The sequence below is a fragment of the Aotus nancymaae genome, unplaced genomic scaffold, assembly GCF_030222135.1.
Source record: "Aotus nancymaae isolate 86718 unplaced genomic scaffold, 86718_ANA_hifiasm-v0.15.2.pri h1tg000064l_1, whole genome shotgun sequence".
NCBI lineage: Eukaryota > Metazoa > Chordata > Mammalia > Primates > Aotidae > Aotus > Aotus nancymaae.
The window spans coordinates 29,282,004-29,304,742 of record NW_026988479.1 but is presented as its reverse complement, the minus strand read 5'-3'; the positions used below and the strand labels follow the sequence as shown (position 1 = coordinate 29,304,742).

Genomic DNA, 22,739 nt, shown 5'->3' with positions numbered 1-22,739 from the left:
CATGACAGCCATTTAGGCCAAAGTGCCCCTGCACACAATCAAAAAACAAACAAAAACTCTGCAAGTGTATTTCCCTCCACAAAGTCAATCTGTTTGTTTGTTTGTTTTCTCCTTTCATATTTCTTCCTTGGGTCTAGATCATAAAGTCCTCACTGTTGTGAAAGAAAAGATGTAGGACTGATGGGCAGAGATTGTAGTTTTATGAATTTTATATTCCCTAGATTTAGCATAGTGACTGGTATACAAAAGTGCTAAATACATGTTTGCTGATCAGTTATACTTTGTATTGTTGGTTAGATCTAACTTTGCTAATTTCAATTTGGAAGAAAACCATTCTGCAGAACATTTTGAGTGTAGAGACTTATATGTAAGAATTGTAACAATCAAAAGCCAAAACCAACACCTAGAGTCACGATTTTCAGCCAGCATTCCACAGAGACTTAGGGGCTCAACAGAAGTGACTAAGTGGTTGTTTTAGGGGAGGAGGTGGGGAGAGGCAGCTGGGCTGCTGCCCTGCCACATGCCTATTTCAATCAACAAAACTCACTTCTACCTGTTTTCTTTGCTACACTTTCACATAAAATATCCTTTGAAGAAATAGTTTCTGCAACTGGATTTTATCTCAAAGTATCTCCCAAAAAGATACCTATTAATTGCAAAGAGAAACATGGTAACTTTATGGTGGCAAAACCTGGCAGACATCACCTTAACTAAGTGATCAAAGTTTTATGACCTGTAACAAGACATTAGTACTATACCCTGATATGCATGGAGAAGGTAACATCTCACTTCTGTGTTATTTTTGCCTAAATGCGTCAAATTAATCATGAGAGAACATCAGACAAAGCCAAACTGGGGGACGTTCTGCAGAACAACTGGCTACTGTTTTCAAAAGTGCCAAGGTTACAAAAAACAAAAGACTGAGGAAATGTCACAGATTGAAGGAAACTAAAGAGATTCAACAACTAAATGTAATGGGTTAAATGTGTTTTAAGAAAAAGAAAAAAGGTATCAATGGGAAAAATTGCTGATATTCAAATAAAATCGGTACATGTTAATAATAGTTTTTTAATAATTTCATAGTCTAGATAATATAGATAATAGATAACTATGCTTATGTAGGATGTTAACATTAGGGGAAGTTGGATAAAGGGCAAAAAGAATTATTTCTGCAAATCTAAAATTATTTCAAAATAAAAGTTTTTTTAAAAAAAGTTTCTACAACTAAAAAAATGTTTAATCACCATTCACAAAAAACACAATTGGACTTTTGTTTGGACTGACCTTTAAATATGGCAGAGGCAGGCCTCAACGGGGACTAAAAGCAATTCAACCTCATGATCAAAGTCATGAGTTTCATGAATAGCCAGGCCATAATACCCTGCACCTGCCTGGAGGAAAAGTCCAAAGAGCAGGAAATAAGAATCATTTACAGTGATGAACAGGCCGACCATTCTACATTGGTGTCAAGAAGCATAGAAAGCCCATATCCGTAAAAGTGACAAGGGCCATGGGATAGAATCAGTGACCAGGCCAGTAGATGCTCCATTTACCTGTGATCAGAATCCCAAAGACTTCACCAATCTCTTCCCAGTGTGAGTCCTCTCTAGATAAGTCACACAGCCTTGAATTTATCTTATAGAAAAAGAACAGAACTCTTATCTTGCCGAGTCTACTGATTTAGGTATATGTGTGTGGATTTTAATGTTATTCATTTAGAAAGTTTGACTACCTGGTTTCCCCTGGCAATGCCCAATTATTCCCTAGCATAATGTAAGGACTAAGAAGTGATGGAGAACTGCTCAAGACAATATACACCGAATAAGAAAAAAAGCACTGTAGTTTGGAGACACAGCCTTTCAGTACATTCTGGGTCTACTTTTCCCTAAAGGCTCATGGATATGGAGAAAGGTATGGGAGAGAAGGGAAAGGCAGAATATTGACAGTAGCCTGAATCAATTCTGGCTTAATCACAAAAGTCCCTAAGAATTTTACATTCTATTTCATAACATACTCATGTTTATTTTTATAAAAAATTATAATCCTTCCTAACTCAGGTCTTGAGAAGAAATGCCGTATTTATTCTGTAGATTTTCACACCTGCTGACATATACCCTAACTTCTAGAAGCATGATGCAAAAAGACTCAGAAAATGTTAATTCATGTATTGTAAAAGCATATTCCGGTAGTACAAAAAAGTGTTTTAAGAAAGATTTTTAAAAACAGATTTAAATCTTAACAGCACAAACATATCTGCAAAATCTACTCATCCAGAAAACCTCACTCCCTAATGATGTCAGATAAATGAAGCATTGCTTTACTAGGAAGCTATGTTAAGACCCTAGGAAATCTATATTGTACATATATTAGTCATGCATGGGAAAATAAACCTCGCCCTTTCCTTTTCTATTATGAAAAGTGTGAGTACAGCAAATGTCCCAATGATCTTTTTCTTTTTAAAAGAGAATATCTAAACTGCTGATAACAAATTACCTGTTTTCTGAAGTAGTATTAAAATTCTGTATTTGACCACTTTATTTGTCTTCGAAAGCAAGGATCCTTGTTAAGGGTGTCATTTTGGTCCCTGGGGCTCTAAATAAATATTAAAATATCTGTTTTTAAATAAAAAAGCAGGTAATTGTGTGTCCAGCCTTCATCCCTACCTTTTCCTAGAACCCATACCCTAATGATGGAGAACCATAATTTTCCCAACTGTTAGTCCAGGAGGTTTAGGGGAGATGGCATCTGTCTCTGTTCCATGAGTGGAGACTTGACTCACATACCAAAGAGCATAGAATTCTCCTGACCACTAATGACAGGTGTAGAGGTAACTGCACGGCTCAAAGACAGCACAGAAGATTGGCCCAGTGACTCTTAACTGAAAGTATCAAGAAAGAGCCTTTTCTTGTCTGCTGGGGCTGCCAAGCTGGAGGAAGCCTAGAGCAGCTAGAGGTCTCTTACTGCCATGAGGAGGCAGCTTTTCTGAGGAGATAAACAGCACCAAACGGAGGTTACTGAAGACATCTAAGCCTCTGGATCCAGCCATTCCTGAAGGCAGCACATTCCCCATCTTTTCAGTTACAGAAGCAAATGAATTCCCTTTTCCACTTACAGCACTTTGAGATGAGTTTCTGTCACTTGCAACTGAAAGAGTCCTAATACAAATGTCTTTTAAAAATAGAAAACATAGGAAGGCAGAGATGAGGTAGGTTTTTCTAATCTCTGATATTCAACTTTAAGATCCAGGGTCAGGCAGCTTTGGTCAAATAAAAGTATAGTCACACGGACATGAAAATATGAAGAGGTAAAAGGCACACTGGTTTCAGTGTCAGCCAGCCAATTTCAAAATGGACTCTGCAACTGGCTAGATAAGTGGCTTTGCGCAATTGCTAAACCTGAGTCTCAATTTTTTTTAAATTTACTTTTTATTTTTTTGAGATGGAGTCTCGCTATGATGCCCCAACTGGTCTCAAACTCCTGACATCAAGCAATCCTCCCACCTTGGCTTCCAAAAATGCTGGGATTACAGAAATGAGTTACCCGTAACATCCAGCTGAGCCTCAGTTTCTACACCTCTAAAATAAGGGTGATAGCTTCACTGGGTTGGTATGAAAACCAAAGAGTTAATGGATAAAACAGCTAAGCACTGCTCAATCAAAAGAATCCTTTCTTTCCTTTGCTGGGGTACATGATAAAATGGGAGGAGATGGAGTATGCATGCATTGTTTGGAGAACATCTGAATTTGGGGAGACATATGCTGACACCTGTATAGAAGCACTAACATCAAAAACATCGGCCATTTACTCTAGAACAAGGGGGAAAATCAAACCGTCTCACCCAAACACTGTGACACTGTTTGAAGAATATGTGAACCAAACATCTGATTATAACTTCATCACAAGCCCTCTCTCTCTCATGGAATTCCCTACTCCTAATATTTAAGAACACAATTGTATTCATCTTATGGACGTTCAGGGGAATTATCTGGTATTAGGTTTTTAAAAGCTAGCTCCTGTGACACACCTAGAAAACCCTACTCCCTAGTGATACAAAATAATAAATGAATGAGTGAAATGAATGAAAATAGTTGAAACTGAATGAGAGACATCAAACAATCAAAAAGAGTCTCAAACTGCAGGTCTAAGGTCATCCATCTATAAGGGACCACACACTATATATATTTTTAAATAGCCTATATTTAAAAATCCACAAAGTTCTCTTAAGAAATCCAAATGTCCAGCTTCTTTCAAATAACCAGAAGACCTGGCAAGCCAAGCCCTGTGTCCCTGCATGATAGCAGTTGGCAGGAGCTAAGTTGGCAGAGATGCCCCTGGGGATGGTGGGCATGTTCTCCAACTCATCCACCTCCCAGTTTCTTAAATAGGCAGATGATGCCACTCATTCAAGTGGCATACCCAAAGCCCTGTAAGGAACTGTTCTTGTCTACCTTGAGAAGGAAGATCTGGGAGTTCAGGGAGCCATAACTAGACTTCTCCTCTGTCAATCTTCCCACTCTAGAGGCAAAGTTATATGGTTACTTAAGAAAGCTATACTTCACTGGTAATGGATGCACAACTCTATGATATACTAAAAAACACGGAAATGTGAATCATATCTCAATACAACTATTATTTAGAAGAGAGGGAGGAAGGAAGGAAGGAAAAAGGAAAAAAGGAAAGAAGGAAGGTAGGCAGGCAGGCAGGCAGGCTTCCTGTAGGGTAAGATTAGGTTTTGTGATACCAAGGACTACCCTCAGTAACCTCCCAGTTCCCATTTTAGTGCCCTTTGCCTACCTTGGGAGAAAAAACTAGTTTCCAGCCAGCCATTGGTGTGGGAAAGTGTGGGAAAGTGGAAGACATACTAGACCTGGAGGCATGAAACCCTGCTTTGTCATTTTTTTTGCTCTGTGACCTTGTACAAATCAAGGTGCCCCTCTGGGTCTCAGTGACCCTACCATAAAATAAGGAGTATAACCCTTGAGCTGCTTAGGTCAAGGAGTGTTGACCAACAGTAGAGATAATGTCTGTGAAAACATTCTTTTAACCTATAAAAAGTCCTATCAGGTGCAACAAATACATGACCTTATGACATCACATCTCTGTCCTATGTCTATGGCAGATGTAGTTAATCAATCACGACACTCCTTCTCATTATACCCAGTACTGCAATTGTTTATCCAAGAGCCATTTTCTCCTTTTGCCATGCCAGCAGGGCCCTGATTTTCACATAGGTACCAGATTTCCCTCACATAATTGAGGGATATATCTTGATGAGTCTGCACCAATCTTGGTGGTCCCATTTTCCTAATTATTAGGGATTAGTTCAAGGATGGAGCCAATTGAGGGAGTCTGTCTGGAGTTAGAGACAGGGGTTAGGGAAAGGATTTTCTCACTAATTAGAAGGTAATAAAGAGGCTGGGCATGGTGACTCACACCTATATCCCAGCACTTTGGGAGGCTGAGGTGGGAAGATTGCTTGAATCCAGGAGTTGACCAACCTGGGCAACATAGTGAGACTTTGTCTCTAAAAACAACAACAATGACCTTCTCTGCTTCTGGTAGAAGCTTCTACAGGAATCTTACATCTCTGAAGGAAAAAAGCAGACATGTAGAGGATTATAGCAAAGAAAGATGGAAAGCACCAGGTCCCTGATGACATTATTGAGCTGCTAAATTACCCAGCTCTGAAGCTGCCCTGCCCTGAACTTCTTGTTTTAATATATTCATTGCTCATTGCTCTTATTGTTTTGGTCATTTTGAATACAGTTTTCTGTTACTTGCAGCCAAAAGTATGCTAATTTATATACCCAGCAAGCAGCAATGCGGCCTTAGATGCCTTCTTAATACAATGCTTCAGAAAGTCATTATCAATTGATCAGAATTACCACTTGGCAAAAAAGTATGCTTGCCTTCCTGGGGCTGTAGACTTTTCAAAGAGGTATTGATGCCAGTAAAAAAATTCCTGATTTGATGTTATCCCTCTTTCAGGAATTTGTTACTAATAAAAGTTACCTGAAGACAGAAACAAACCAAAACAAAAAACCTCTATGGGAATTCTGAGACCAAAAGGACTGCAAAAAACAAAACATCTCTGAGGAAACATTTCTCTGCCAACAGGAATGATTCTTCAGTGTAATCTCAATATTTACGAGCATCTTCTATATATATAAGAGGCACTAGAAGAATTAAAGGGATAAAGAATATGAGGCTGTAGAAGCAACAAAGTTCTTCAGTATCTCTGAATCCCCACAGAAATATACGCAAAGCAAACAGATAGCAGAATCCACAAAACAACATACACAACCAAATTTGCTAACAAGGCATCCCTATAAACCTATATAAGTGGGTGAGAGCAAACCACCACTAACCATGAGGCTTCCATGTTACCGGCACCTGTGTGGGAGGAAATAGGAGGCAATGGGAACAGTGGCTGCTGATCCTGAGAGCAAATCACAAAAACAGCCAACATTCTCTGGGGGAGCACCATGGGCTAAGGTAAGAACTGCAGTCAAAACTGGGAGGATTTCTGTCGAATGCAGTAATAGGTGAGTGTAGAAGGTCCACAGTGAGCAAGTCTGAAGGGGACGGGGCCACCTAGCACCTATGAACTTTTAAAGCTGATCTTCTGGGCAGACCAAGACCTGCACTGAGGTAGACCTGAAAAGAAGGAAGCCCAAACTGAGCAGGACAGGAACAATGGAGACAAAGGAAAGGGGAATTTCGGATAAAAGTAGGAGAGAGAAACAGAGCTAGGAAATTTAAGAAAGCAAGCCACCATATTTTTTAACATTACACCAAAAAAAAAAAAAAAAAGTCTTTATAAAGTTAGAATAGCTTTTCTGAATCCCACCCTCTTGTGAAAGTTCAAGAAAACTAATTTCACCAAAAAATGGACAACTGAAAAGTACTGATGTCAAATCACATACTAAATTGTTATTTTTAAAATGAATACAAAGCAGATTCTCTATAGACAATGAAAGCATGCCTGAAAGACATGGTCACAAAACAGATCAAACTGCAACCTATGATTTCAAAATTAGTTAAAAGACATTAAGAAAATAGTCTAAGATATACAACATAAGTTAAAACTAGAAATGAGGCAACAAACTCAGCAAAGAACTAGAAATAAAAGAATCATTTCACAAATGAAGACTACACTAGAGAAAATAAAACGCTAAAAAAAAAAAAAAAGAGTAAATGCCCCCAAATAAGCAAAAGGAGACAAAAATTTTAAATCAAGGAGAAATGCAGAAAAAAAAGAGGTAAAGACTCAAGACAAAGTGACTCAAGAGAAATACCAAAGACAGGTAATGAAGATCTAACATACAGATAAGAGGAGTCCCTGAATAAGAAAACCAAAACAAGGTAATAAGAAAAAAAATATGAAAAACTAAAATTCAATAAAAATTTCCTGAAATTTAAGAGAAAAGAAGATTTGAAAGCACAAACTGAATGAGCCCAGGACATAACTAAGAATATCATCCCAGGACAACCAACACTAAGGCATCAATTTACTGAAAAAGGAGAAGGAAGGAATGAAGGAGGAGAGGAGGGAGTATCCTTTTAGATATCTAGAAAAAAAGAGCAAGGGACTTAAAGGAAAAAAAAGTAGATTATCATCAGACAGGGTAATAGTAGAAAACATCATAACGCCAGAAGAAACTAGAATAACGAGATACACAAGGGATGAAAAAGTGAACCACAATTTTATATCCAGCAAAATTGACTTTCAAGTATAAAGGGCAAAACTGTTACTTGCAAAATATTGTTCCCACTAGCACTCCATAAGAAGTCTACTAGAGGTAGAGCTTCAGGCAACCAGACTGATTGGAGAAACATCAACATACAGACTGACAGTGAACATTAACTATATACTCACCTGTAGAAGTAAATGGGAGTTAAGAGGGAGACAGTGGATAACTACAGAAACAATGGGGGAAATGGAAGAGCATATGCAAAAAATACTGTCTAGTGTTTTCCATAATCATATCAGTGATAGTATTAGTATTGCTATTCTGATATTGCTGTGTATATAATATGGGTAAGACAAGAATTTAATTTTACTATCTCATGTGTCCTTGAAAACCATGGTTCTTGCTGTAAAGAAAGGAGCCACAGAGATACAATAGAGAAAAAAATCTACAGTCTTTAATTTAAAGTAAATATATATTTATGAACTCACAGGGTATTTTCTCTTTAAATTTAAATAAAATACAACTATAAAGATATTTATAATCTCCTCCCCTGTCCAATCTCATGGGAAGAAACAAGCCCAGTAGCAAAGGGCATCCCTAATCCCCAATTTGTGGTCTTAAAATATCATTTCCCACTAAAAGAAACTAAGCAGCTACTTAGAGAAATGACAAATTCTAGGACTGGTGAAGGGAATGTGCCAGATGGATCTAGACTATCTTAATGTAGCAGAGAGCAAGGTAGTCATCAAAGACTACTGAGGTCATGTCACAAGGACTTGGGGTCCAATTTGAATAAATGAAAAAGAAATGATAGAATATCAGAAGATGTAATGTGCCTCCTGATGCAAAAACATGGCATCCCCTAATTCTTGCCAGAGGCATCAATGCCAGTCTGGATCCACTGCCAATTTGCATAAAGTAAAGAAAACTGAGGAATATGTTAACTTGAACCACAAGAGTAAAATCAGCAAAATCCAGACTGTGGAAAACCTGATAGGCCTGTGTTGTTCAACAGATAAATTGTAAGGAAAAGAAAGAAATGAAGGAGAAACCCGTAGATTGAGACTTGTTTTTATTTTTATTTTTTTGAGATGGAGTCTTACTCTGTCGCCAGGCTGGAGTGCAATGGTGTGATCTCAGCTCACTGCAACATCTGCCCCCACCCCCACCCCCGAGTGCAAGTTCTGCCTCAGCCTCCCGAGTAGCTGGGATTACAGGCACGCGCCACCATGCCCAGCTAATTTTTTGTATTTTTAGTAGAGACGGGGTTTCACCATGTTGACCAGGATGGTCTCGATCTCTTGACCTCATGATCTACCCGCCTCGGCCTCCCAAAGTGCTGGGATTACAGGCGTGAGCCACCGCGCCCAACCAGACTGAGACTTTAAAAACATCACACTTTAACACTTAAAAATGGATAAAATGGTAAATTTTGTGTTATGTGTATTTACAATTAAATTTTTTTTAACAAAGAAGAATGACTGAAAAAAATAAAAATTAAAATAAAAAAAAATTTTTTTTTATTGGCCGGGCGCAGTGGCTCAAGCTTGTAATCCCAGCACTTTGGGAGGCCGAGGCGGGTAGATCATGAGGTCAAGAGATCGAGACCATCCTGGTCAACATGGTGAAACTCCGTCTCTACTAAAAATACAAAAAATTAGCTGGGCATGGTGGCGCGTGCCTGTAATCCCAGCTACTCGGGAGGCTGAGGCAGGAGAATTGCCTGAACCCAGGAGGCGGAGGTCGCGGTGAGCCGAGATCGCGCCATTGCACTCCAGCCTGGGTAACAAGAGCGAAACTCCGTCTCAAAAAAAAAAAAAAAAAAAAAAAATCACACTTTAAAATGGATAAGGCTAAACTAATAGGGGTGCACATTTGGGTGATAAATCTATTTTTAAAATGAAAGGAAGGGACTGGCATAGAAGTAAGGTTACTATTAAGGGTAAAGAGGGGGCTGTGATCAGATAGGGTACAAGAAGGGGTTTCTGGACGGACTGGCAGTGTTCTACTTCTTGGCCGGTAGTAGCTGCAAAGAGGTTCACCTGATAATAATTCATTACGCCTACAATTTGTTTAGCTTTCTGTATCTTGTATTTTATTTTGCAATAAAAAGATTGTCTAAAAAAAGATAAAGACAAGAGGGAGAAGAGAAAGTCTCTGTTTTTATCCCGGTCCCTTGACATGTTTGTGTTGAGAGACAGAGACCATGAACAGAGTGCATTCCAGAGATAGGGCACAGCCTGAGCAAGGCAAGAAGTAGAAATGAGACATGTAGCAAATTCTGGCAATAGCAAGTACTCCTGTTAGGCTGTGCAATGGCTATATGTGGAGAATATAGGAGAAAATAAAAATTAGGAAGTGAGGGCATACTGTACAAGTTAAATTATGTCAGGACAAGATGTTTATAATCTTTTAGGCAGAAGAGAATGGCTAAATGTTTCTTAACAAGGATTGACACCTAGATTGAGTGACTCCGATGGTTATTTCTCACTCCAACCCCTTCCTTCTTCCTAAACGAACTCTGATTTTGTCCAGTGATCCACCCTGCAGGTTTCTGTGTCTATGTGTAATGTCTGGATCTGCAGCAGTCATCTTGGGGCAATGAGGAACTTTAACCTGGGGAGTACATGCTGAGTATGGCAGAGCAGAGAGGTGGCAGGAATATGAATCTTAGATTATGCTGCTGAGCCACTGAATGAATTAACACCATAGTCACCCTTGTGCCAAGGTTCTTGATAAATGAAATAATAAATCTCCATATCATTTAAATGAGCTGGGTCTTCCATCACTTTCAGCTGAAGCAGCCAAAATGATGCATGGGCTTTATGGAAAAATAATTTAAATGAAATGAAGGGGAAACCTAGATACTCAGAAGTAAGACTCCAAGAAATAAATACCAAAATGCCTTCAAACAGTTCTCATGCCATCATTGGTCCAAAGGACGGACTTATCAGTTGCCTTGAACAATCTCCCAGTTCCACAGAAACACACAGAGGGCTCCAGCAGCCAGTTTACCACTTAATCACACAAGTCTAGCTGGTGTCAAGCTCTTAAAGGAGTTGATCTTCAGGAACGGGGAGAAAAATGAAAAGGAAATAAAATTGAACAGCTGCCTACGGAGAACACCAGCTGTGCATGATTGATTTCCATGTAATCTCCATTTGTCTCCCTGGAATTTCTTCATCAGATTTCTGGCACAGGGTCAGAGGGAGGCCCGATGCTGCTCATGCCTAGCATGTGGTCAAGAAAAACAACATTCCCTTATATGCCCCTGTAGGCCAAGAAGACCAAGATGGGTGATCTGTGGGATAGCGAGAGAGAGAGAAGCTTTTCTGCCACTTAGGATAAAGGGCAGCCCTGCAGGCTACTTAGTAGAAGTTTTGTCTCAAGCTGGTGAACTCCTGTGACCTGGGGAGTCTGTGCCTGTCTTGGGTATCTTTAATCTATCAACTGCTTGGGGCAGGTGTCCTGGCCCTGACAATAGTTGGTATGTAGGACTCCTCCATGGACCCATCTATACTGAAACCCACAAAGGGAAACAAGTTATTAGAGGGGGTTTTGCCCTGGGCTTACTGGTGGTGGGCATAGGATTAAAAAAAGAGTAGAAGAGAATGAAAGGACAGGATGAATTGTAACCTGTTGTCATTTCAAAGTTCCACCCGTTTTGCTTGATTTGTGCTGCTTGTCTTGGATTGAATGTCCTCTGGTATTAATACTGGTGTGTGCATTTGGCTACTTTGTCTCTGCCACTGGAATGGAGCTCACATGCTCAAAAGGAACAGAAAGAGCACCTAGGACAGTGTGGTCCCCAGTCTGGCAGCATTAGCATCTCCTAGAAACTTACTGGAAATGCAAATTCTCAGGCTCCACACCAGGCCTACTGAGTCACAACTTTGGGCTTGGGGGCCAGAAATCTGTGTTTGAACAAGTGCACATGAAGACTAGACGAGGAACCTCACTATGTGAAAGGAAAAGGGGCAAGCCCAGGAACTTACAGTAACTTACCTAGGATCAGACAGCTGGAAAGTAGCAGAAACTAAACTAGAAGCTGGGTTTGACTCCCAATCATTCTCATGGCATCAGAAAAGGAAAGCAAACCTGCAAAGCTACTGTGAGCTATTTTAAAACCATTCTTAACCACTTCTAGTATCTCCATATACATTCCAGCAACTTAACTGGAGCCTAAAATGCTATTCCTAATATGGGACCATAAGATTAGGTCAGCCTCTCCCCTTCTGATTTCTCTGTATGACCAACATGAAAGAAAAGTGCCCTGATTCCCTCAGTAGCCTAAGCTAGAAACTCAAGGAATGGTGGGGCACAGCAGTTTAAAGCAGGAGTTTGGAGTCCCTGCTACATGACTCATTCACTGTGACCTGCAGACAAGTTTGAACCTTTCTGAGCCAATTTCCTCAGCTGCAACATGGGTAAAGCAAGCTTACAGGGATAGTACCCACTGGTGAGGATAAGATGAGACCAGCCATGTCAGGTGCTTAGCATGCACAACAGTTGTCATTGCTAGCCCCAACATCACCTGTCCCTCACCTCCCCGTATCCAACTGGTAACCAAGTCGTGCTGACTCCACCTCTTGGACTCTTCTGTCCCCTCATGCTTGTCTTTGCATGCCCATCTTCACTGCCACCATTGTGGCTCTAGTTGTCATCTCATCCCCCTGCACCACCACACAAGTCTTCGACAGCTCTCCTGGCCTCCAGTGTCCTTTCCAGTCTGCTTTCCAGGCTGACAGCCCAGTGAGCTTTTTAAATTGCAAAGCTGTACAGCTCATTCTGCTGCATGAGCTTCCAAAATCCCTGCAGTGGCATCCCATGGCCTTCAGGGTCGAATTCCAGCTCCTGGGAAGAACCCACAGGCCCCTGGTGATCGGCACCCCTAATCTCTACCTAACACCTAGGTCCCCCCAGCAACTCCATGCTCTATACCTAAGTAGTTTTGAGACCACCAAAAATAGTGAACTTTTCATACTATGCTTCATTCTTTCTGCTGGGAATGTCCCAACCTCCATCTGCCTGGAAAACAGAGATTCATCTTCGAAGATGTACCCCAGCAGTAATACCTCCTTGAAACCTAGTTCCAAGTGGAAGTGGCTGCCCCTGCTTTTTGCCCTCTCTGGCTGCTGCCTTTGCTTCTCTCACAGCACCTGTTCCACTTTACTGGGCTCATGTGTTTTTACATCTGCCACCCTTGCTGTCTGCTGGATTATCACTCAATCCTGGGCACTCCTCCAGCATAGAGAAAACACTCCAAACTTATTTATTAAATGGGTAAGCACTGAACTTCCCCAATCTCACCAGTCCTAGCTTTGCCCTCTGGGCTCACAGAACAAATTTGATCCAGCATTCCCTCAAAAAAGCCTTTCATATGTTGGAATCTCATCTTTCTTTCAAAGCAGATTGAAATATTCTTTTTTTTTTTTAATTAAAAAAATTTTTTTGTAGGGACAGGATCTCACTATGTTGCCCAGGCTGGTCTTAAACACCTAGCCTCAAGCAATCCTCCCACCTGAGTCTCTGAAAGTGCTGGTATTACAGGCATGAGCCACCAGACCCAGCCTCCTGAAATAATTCTTAGTATTACACAAATGTGCCTGTGGTTATGCAGGGAATAATGCAGGCCACATGACTGCTATCTAACTATGTAATCCATCCCTTGCTAGGCGGTCACTCCATTCCCAGCAGTGGCAAAGCTCCCGTTTAGGAAGAAAATGAACCTTCTCATCCCCTGCAGGTTGTGGAATGTGGCAATGAAAACTAAGTGTTTGCTGTCATGGTCTGAGCCCTGGGCTAAAGTCTTGGCTTCTGGTTCCTGGTGCTGCTACTCACTCACTGAGTGACCTGGGCAAGCTTCCTCCCTGTCTGGGCCTCTTCTCTTCATCTATAAAACGAGGACTATGGCCAAGAAGCTCTCTAAGCACCCTTTAGAGCACTAACATCTCAAGAATTTAAATACTTATTAAGCTTCTGGTGGCTGAAGAGACAGGGACCAATTTATAATATATGCCAAACAATGGCTTAGAGGAAGAATTCTGAGCTTTCAGACCAGCTTCCCTAGCAACTTCTTGAAATGGCTTTCGACAGCAATACTCCTTCCCTGAAAGATCTTTGCAAGAACATAATAAGAACAACTTTCATCAAGGGCTTATTCTGTGACAGACCCTATTTCAGGAATTAAGTGTATTAATTACTTTAGTCCTCATGATGACCACATAAGAAAGAACTATTATTGCTCCTCCTTTACAGATGAGAAAACTGAGACACAGAGTGGTTAAATAATTTGCTCAAGGTCACACAGCTAACAAATGGCAGAACCAGGAGTCAAATCCAGGTAGTCTAATTCTGGACCATGCATTATTAACCACTATGTAATACTGCCACTTTTGGTTAAATTTCCCCCAAAAGGGAAAGTTGCTTATGTGGGAAAGTACACCCAGGTACTCCTGACAAGCAATCACAAGTTAAATAGTACTTAAATGGAAACAGGAAGAGTCAAATAATTTGTTCAACAAATACTGCATCTCTCTTCTGTCTGTTATAGGAACTGCAAATGCTCAAAAGTGGGTGGGAGTAGAAAGCAAGAGAGTAGTTCCTGTTCCCAAGGGAGGATACAATAGTACTATCAATGATAGTACTGTGTAACAGTGTACCAGGCACCCTGCTAAGCGCATTCATTCATTACTTGAGATAATTTGAGACCCCATCTCTGAAAACATTTATAAGGTGCATGCTGATGCTATCCCACTTTGCAGACAGAGAGAGGAGGCACAGAGGTGTGAAGTAACCAGCCCAAGGTGGCACAGCTAGTAAGTGGCAGAGCTGCCGTGTGAACCCAGATCTGCTTGTATTCCATGGTCTGTGCTTGTAACAGAACTGACTTACTAAGCTCTTAGGAAAGTAATTCAAGCTTTGTAGAATCAAAAAACATGCCAAAATAGAACAACTAACAAAGCTGTCAGGGACCAGGGCTGAAAACAATAACTAGACAAGGTTGAAGCACTTTAAGGGGTGGAGGCTATTGTACATCAAGGAGACCAATCAAGAGGAAGAAGGACTTTTTAAAATGCCTGGGTTACATCTGGGAATCTGGGTTGAGGGCAGGAGCTAGAATAACCTCAGATGCCTTAGGCAGACAAGGTCAGCCAGACTGAGCCGGGACCATACTGTCACACAGAGGAGGGCTCTGAGTGCTTGGGCATAATCCCACAAGTGCCCAGAGTCACTGAGCTCTCAAGAGAGTGACAGGAGGGAAGCAGGGATTTAGGAGCTTTTGCCTGGCCACTGGGACCCTCTGCAGGAAGGGTTTGCACCTCATGGGTTCACAATTATTAACCCCAGAATAGCTGCCTGGGCAGATGCACCAAAGAATATTCAAAGAGCATCATATAGGAGAAGTAGGAAGAAGAAAAGCGCCCGAGGGACCCAACCAGTGGTGCAAAGGGCCCAGGCTCAGACCAGCAATTCTCAAACCATAACAGTCACCCTAGAACCCTGTAAAATGCAGCTTTCTGGGCTACCATCAGAAAAGTGCTTCCTCAGGAGGTCTAAAGTGGGGCAGAAAGCTGCGAGTATGACCTGTAACCTCCTCAAACAAGATGGCTGTCCTGCAGAAAACCCTGGGCCAACCTAAAAAAACAGTGATTTATCATCGAAAGACTTATTGAATTAGACTGAGTGGAGTAGAATCTGGTAATCATTATTTTCTAATCGTGCAACTTTTGAGCAAGCCCCTTAAAAGTTTTCTAATCTGCAAAATGGAGATGCCTTGCCCTGCCCACTTCACAGAGCCAGACAAATGAGACAAGGACTGAAAATCTTTTGTGACTCTGAAGGACTGGGCACTGTGAGTTACTGTGGTGGTGATGGTGATGAAGAATAAGACTATTCCCAAACTCCAGTATCCTTTCTCTTAATGCCACTTCCAAGCCTTGCAGTGGTGAAAGGGAAGAAAATGTATTCAAAAAGCCTTATGATGGCTCCAATTCTAAGGACTTTTACTGAGGAAATAACTGGACGAACAAGCCAATATGTGTTGAGGAGAATGCCCACTGTGTGTTGTTTATAATAATGAAAAACTGGAAATAATCTAAATGCCCAACAACATAGAAATGGTTAGAGAAACTAGAATTCATCTCCCAAAGAGGAGTAATAGCTGGCATTTTAAAATGATGAGCCACAACTCTATTTATTAACATAAAATAATTCCTACTCACAATATATTATGTAAAAAAAGGCTTGGTTTTAATTTTTAGTTGACACAATAATTATACAAATTTATGGAGTACAATGTGATGTTTTGATACATGTAAAAAAAATCTTGTTAACACAAACCTCTCTATTATTTCCTTAGCGACATACAAATTGCATGCTAAAAATGTGAACAGATATATACAATGCAACTCTGCTTATCTCTGGATGTTCACAATTAGTGGGAAATTTCTTTTTGTTTGTACTGATCTGCATTTTGTGAACTTTCTATAATGAGATTATGTTGCTGTTGTCCCCTGCCCCCCACCCCTCTCTGTTTCCACATTTCAGCGACTCTGAATTGGCTAATCCTGCAGCTCTGCCCCTCAGTTGGGGCCCAGAATCCTAAGGAACTGCCAAACCCCAAACCCATACTCCTCAGGAATGGGCTAGGGTGGGGCCTCTCCAGAAGGCCTCATCTAACTGGCAATAGCACATTCTTTCCATAGACATTTCCAGAAAAACCCCAGTCAAAAGCGAGAATGACAGGAATCTGAAATAGACCATCTATCAGGCAGAACTCCATGAGGCTCCAAATCTCAGCAAGAGGCCCCCTCAAAACAACACCTCCAGCCATTTACTGAGCATTTAAGCTCTATTCCTTACTGGAACGCTGTACTAAACGCATTCTGAACATTACCTTGTTTGATCTCCACAATTTTGCAAGGCAGGTACTTTTTCCTTCAAATTACAGATGAGGACACTTGAGGCTCTGCTATACCTTGCCCGGGTCACATAGCCAGGAAGCGGCTGAGAGGCCCTCAACCCCAGGTCTAACTCTGCTCTGCACCACAGTGAAATAGCACATTCTGATTGGTTTTATGTACCTGGCCTTGAATTTCTCTTTCCTTATCCAAAAAACTGGACTTTTATCAACACTCTAGATTCCTAAATAAAATACTTTCAGCTACACTTGCATGATTTTCCCCAACTTCCCCAGCCACAAAATATAATTGTTGTTTTCAATCAACTAATGAGCATTTATTAGATGTTGAGTACACATCCATCTTCTGTGTGCTAGGGAGGTTCATACTCTTAACCCAGGACACAGAAAACTATCAGAAATGATCCATGTTCTTAAGTATCTAAAGGTCTCATCATAGCTCTAAGACCAACAGACTGAGAAGTCCAGAAAATTGTATCAAGTTGACCCATTACTGAGTACTCTAACCCGGGATTAGGACCTCACTAACACTTGCAGTCAGTGCTACTGTATATTGGGTCTACCATATACTAAGCGCTTTATGCGCTTTCTCGCTTCCACTCTTTATCATAATCCTGGGACATAGGTTTTATTATCCTCATTTTATAGGTGAGGACACTAGGGCTGAGAGAAGTTACAGCACTTGCCCAAGGACACTCAGAAATAGGAATAGTCCTGTAATCCCAGCACTTTGGGAGGCCGAGGCGGGTGGATCACGAGGTCAAGAGATCGAGACCATCCTGGTCAACATGGTGAAACCCCGTCTCTACTAATACAAAAAATTGGCTGGGCATGGTGGCGCATGCCTGTAATCCCAGCTACTCGGGAGGCTGAGGCAGGAGAGTTGCCTGAACCCAGGAGGCGGAGGTTGCGGTGAGCCGAGATCGCGCCATTGCACTCCAGCCTGGGTAACAAGAGCGAAACTCCGTCTCAAAAACAAACAAACAAACAAACAAACAAAAGAAATAGGAATAGTCCTTGAAGCATCTACAATCAAATTTGAGGGTTATTTTTGTGTCCGTCTGTCACCCCACCAGATGGCAGGCCCATAAGGATAGGGATGTGTCCCTCACTAACCTAGTCCTGCACCTGATGTATGGTAAGTGTAACCCTGTGTATGCACGAATACATACTCTCATACACACACAGGCAACACTAAAAGGAAGCCTCCAGATTCAGGCAGATCTGAGTTTGAAAAGCAGCTCTGCCAAGTCCCAAATGTTTCTTCTTAAGCAATTCAGTCTTCTAAGAGCTCTGGTTTCTTTACCTGTTACATGGGGACACAAAAAAACTCACCCACTAAGGAGAAGGTGAGGAATCAACAAGAGTCATGGATATCAATCTCTGAGCAGAAGGTCTGGCATGTGGGAGCTGCTTATTAAAACACAGATATCTATTACTGCAAGGCCGGAAACAGAAGTGCCCAATTAATGGGACATCTGGAACTCAAGGTGCTCTCTTCCCTCAGTAGACTCTGAGCTGGTGGAGGGCAGGAATGGGCTGTTCACATCTGTAATCCCAGCACTAGCCAATAAATGCTGTTCAACAAATGGCTGATAATGGCAGAGGCCTTATACCAGCAGTCCTCCAATCTTTTTGGCACAGGGACTGGTTTTGTGGAACACAATTTTTCCAAAGATGAGGACAGAAGGTCTAGGGGTAGGGGAAGCGTATTACATTTATCATTAGATTCTCAGAAAGAGTGCACAACCTAGATCCCTCGCATGCACGTTCACCATAGGGTTCGGCTCATAGGAGAACCTAATGCCACAGCTGACCTGACAGGAGGCAGAGCTCAGCTTCACTTGCTCGCCCCACCACTCACCTCCTGCTCTGCCGGCAGGTTCCTGACAGGCAGTTCGTGGCCTAGGGGTTAGGGACCCCTGCCTTATACAGTCTTTTCTGCCCAGGGTAATGACTCTGAACTGTGCACAGAAGGATGGGTAGGAATAAAAGAGGCAAAAGAACCTCCTTCAGCTGCAGCAGAGGGCTCCTAAGCCAGCCCCACTATAAATAAAGACAGTACCTACCCTGCTGAGTTATAATGAGGCTGAACAAAAATATTCTCAGAAAGACTTGTATTCCCCAGAGACCAACAAGAAGAGGAAGGAAGATGTGAAGATACAGAAACAAATTGGGTAGTGAGGCTGGGAAGGCACTGAATGGTGAGTTAAAGAGAAGCATTAAGAGGGAAGGCTTTGGAGCTACAGGATTAAGAGTTCAAAGCTCAGCTCTGACACTGACCAGCCTTGAGATTGCCCTTCTCTGAGACTTGGCTTCCTCAGTTCTACAAGAAAATAACAGAGCCTTCCCCACAAGGTTGGTATGAATCAAATATAAGGTTTGCTGAAAACTTGGTGCATAATAACAGCACAATAAATGGTAGTCATATTATGGAGGATATACTTTTTTCTGAAAGTAAAAGCCAACATCCTCAGACAATAACAGCCGAGAAGGAATTCAGCTTAGTGCAACTAAAATAAAAATAGGAGAGCTGAAACTGTTTCCTGAGGATGACTATTTATGAGGCCAATTTCACTTTCCCAGTGCTAATGAATCCCCCACGGCAGCCTCTGTGCAGCTCTGCGTCCAGAGAGCAGGGACTTGCCTTCCCTGGAGTTCTTCGAAGCACCACAGACACTTCCAGTGCTCAATCAGCGTTTAATAATCACAGCAATAATCCTAATAATGACCAGGGTAAAGTGCAGGGGGAGAAGGAGAAGATGCAGGTGGGGAGAAATAACACTTAAGCTATTTTGCTTCCTCCAGACAAACTTCTGCCTGAAATAGATTAATTCAATCTGCATATTAATGTGGATTACTAATTAATGACTAAAAAAATGCTTTCAACAGGGAAAGTGCTATGCAAACACTTAAAAAATAATATCCAGGAGTCTCAGGATAACTATGGAAAGGAAATAAGCTAGGCTTTTCGCTTTTTTTTTCCTTTTGAACATTTAAAACTTTATGGTTGAAGGAAATAGAGGGCATTAAGAAAATTCACTTAAAGCACAAAAACAGAAAACAGAAAAGCCTGGTGTGAGGCGACTTCCTTTCCATGCCTGTGGGAACTTCTCACTGGACTTCCCTAGAGTTGCTGTAACTGTTGCTACTTGTGTCTGTGTTGCCTTCTAGACCCCAAATGCCTCAAGGGCACAGGCCATGTCTTACGTGTCTCCACAACCCTAGGACACAACACTGGGCTGGGTATGCAGGCAGCAGCCAATATTGTTTAATGAAATAAACAAATGGCCCCAAAAGCCTTCTCAAAAGAGAAGGCCAAGGGCAGCTTATAATGACTTCCTTCAAAGAGTACAATATGAAAAGGAAGAAAACATGAGTCATGGTGTGGTGGAGAAATCTAGCAAGCACTATTTTCACTATGGGATCAAGGTCAACACGGACAGTGATAAGTCATGTTAATTGTAGGTACCCTGATGTGATGCAATGAAAATAGCACTTTACCACTGTAATCTTGCTCCCAAACCCATTACCCCCATCTACACATCAGAAAAACATCAGACAAATCCTAACAGATTCTAAAAAATGCCTGACCAGGGCTTCTCAAAAACAAGGGAAGTCCGAGAAACTGTCCCAGCCAAGAGGAGCTTAAGGCGACAGAGCAACCTAATGTAATGCAGTGTCCTGGAGGGATTTCCCAGTGGGAGAAACAAAGCTAGTGGGAATGGGATCTGTCCAAGGTCTCACAGAGAGAGCCGAGTCAGGACTCACATCCTCACCTCAGATTCTCCTGGTAGACAGATTCTCACAAGTGTGTGGATGCATTACAGTGGTGGAGATAGTATTCTTTTTCATACACAATGAATATCTTGAATTTTTTTTTAAAACCACAACTTAAAAGCAATTTCTTGTCTCCTCTCAAAACCCTCAACTCCTCTTAACCAAAATCCCAAATAATTTCACAGTCAAGAGGCACCTCTCTGAAATCAAGAGATTCAATGGGCTGTAAAAATGGTCCTCAGAGCTCACCAAAATCAAACCCTCCCATTTAGCAGAGGAAAAATTGAGGCCCAAAGTGGGCAACAATGTCCTGCCTGTTGCCAGTTCCATTTGTCAGTGCCACACTTAACTCATGCTTCCTTACTTGCAAGATCCCAAACTCTCTCTGCTACCTGGGACACAAGGAACCAGTTTAGAACCATGGAGGAATTCCTGGCAAATCCTAGCTCTATCTTTGCCAGTCTCATGGCTGTAAAGGGCGTCCATGTGGAAACCGGTTTTGGTAGTTAGCTTTTGCCCCAGACCCCTAGTCAGTGCCAAGCAGAAAACCCAGGCCTGGCAGGCTAAGGCCAGAGCCGCAAAGATAGTTTCCAACTGGGATGTGTGGAAAGGGCATAGTGCAGCCTGGCTGGCAGGCCACATCTCTCCTGTGCGGCCCCATCCATCAACCACCCTAGGGGTCTCATTTTCCAGCTCAGCATAGGGTACATTTTCTAAATGTGACCCTGTTTCTGTTATGAGAATCAAAGTGCTCCAACTGCAAGATCATAAATACTCAAAAGTGACAACTAATGGCAATGGCAGTTTGCAAAATGGCAAATGGCCGCGAGAAGTGGACACCATAAATCACATCCTGACTCCTTCAAGCACACTGAGGCGTTTTGTGGGTTTTTAGTGATGAGATCTGCTTTCAAGTGGATTTACAGGGGCTCCCCATGAATTCAGGCAGAGCTTTTAAAAATACTTCTAACAGATGATAAAAAGAAGACCAGAGGAGCCTACAATCTAAGCCTAAAACAAGTTTATTAAAAATGTGTTTAATGTGTAATGACCAAATTATAGAAAGTGGCTCATTTAAAGATGGACACATTTAGTGTGAATGTGCTAATAGTTATAACAACAGTAACAATGACAGCTAAGCTGTATTGGGTCAGGCATGGAGCTGGGCGTTTTACATGGATCACCTCATGGAATTCCTCCAGTAGTTCCATGTGGTAGATACTACGGCTGTCCTGATTTTGCACATGAGAAAATTCAGGTTCCAAGAGGTTAAGCCACTTGTTCAGGTGACACAACTGGGGAGTGACAAATTGGAACTGTGAACACAAGGGATCTAACTTTAGAGCCCAGGTTTTGACTCCTTCTGCTAGTCTCCCAGTCCAAGCAGACCTAAGATGGGGCACATTGAGGGCTCCCCAGACCTTAGTAAAACATCATTGTGCATAAGAGTGTTCTGGGGACAATGTAAATGTTAAGTTGTGGGAACCTGGCACAATGAACAAAAGGACAAACTTTTAGAAAATACAAAGGATCCCTATTATAAAATTATCAACTTCTAGGTCTGGCTTTGCTTCCTCCTAAGTCTTTAGCCTCAGTTCCTTTATCAGTAAAATGAGGGCAATATGACTTCTTGCGATTAAGACAACTGGTGAGATTACATATGTGAATAGCTCTTTGAAAACCCCAAAGCACTATCCAACTTGTGTTATTAATGGAAATTGCTAGATAAAATTTTTCGAGTACTGACATTAATCCTCTCATACCTCCTTTACAGAGGTAGAAATAATTGAGGATCAAAGCAATTAAATAACTGGCTCAGGGTCACAACATTAAGAGTTACTGGTACAGCCATAACAGAAAGTCTAGAAGGTCATAGGTTCCTCATGTCCTCAATTGCTGGTCCTCCAAAACACTCAAGCACATATACACACACATGGATGGGTTCCAGAGAAAAGTCTGAGAACTCCTGGAATAATCAACCTCTAAGGCCCTTTCCTAGTACTGAAGCTACAAGTCTCCGTTCAGCTCTCCAGGTGGTAGGGAAAGTCTCTGCAAAGACTGCAGCCTCAGAGGACAGAACTCAAGGTCTCAGATGAACCCCATCTGTGCTGCTGTAATCACGATATTTCCAGCTGCTGCTGTGGCCAGTGACCCATTGGTAGAACCTGCAGGCTCACTGAGACCAAGAAGCCCCTGCAACTGAATGCTCATTGTATTTATCTGTGGCTAGTCAGAGGCATTTCTGGTGATAATGGAGAGAGAAGCAGGTTTTTGTGGCAATGCTGCTGGGCTTTGAACGGACCACAGCCCAGCGCCATTGCCAGCAGTCTAGGGAAACATCT

General features: G+C 41.7%; 1 protein-coding gene across 4 annotated transcripts in view; it reads right to left on the bottom strand.

The window, feature by feature from the left end:
* The window catches only part of GALNT10 (polypeptide N-acetylgalactosaminyltransferase 10), a 230,473-nt gene that overhangs the window by 164,278 nt on the left and 43,456 nt on the right, over positions 1 to 22,739 (bottom strand). The window lies entirely within an intron of this gene.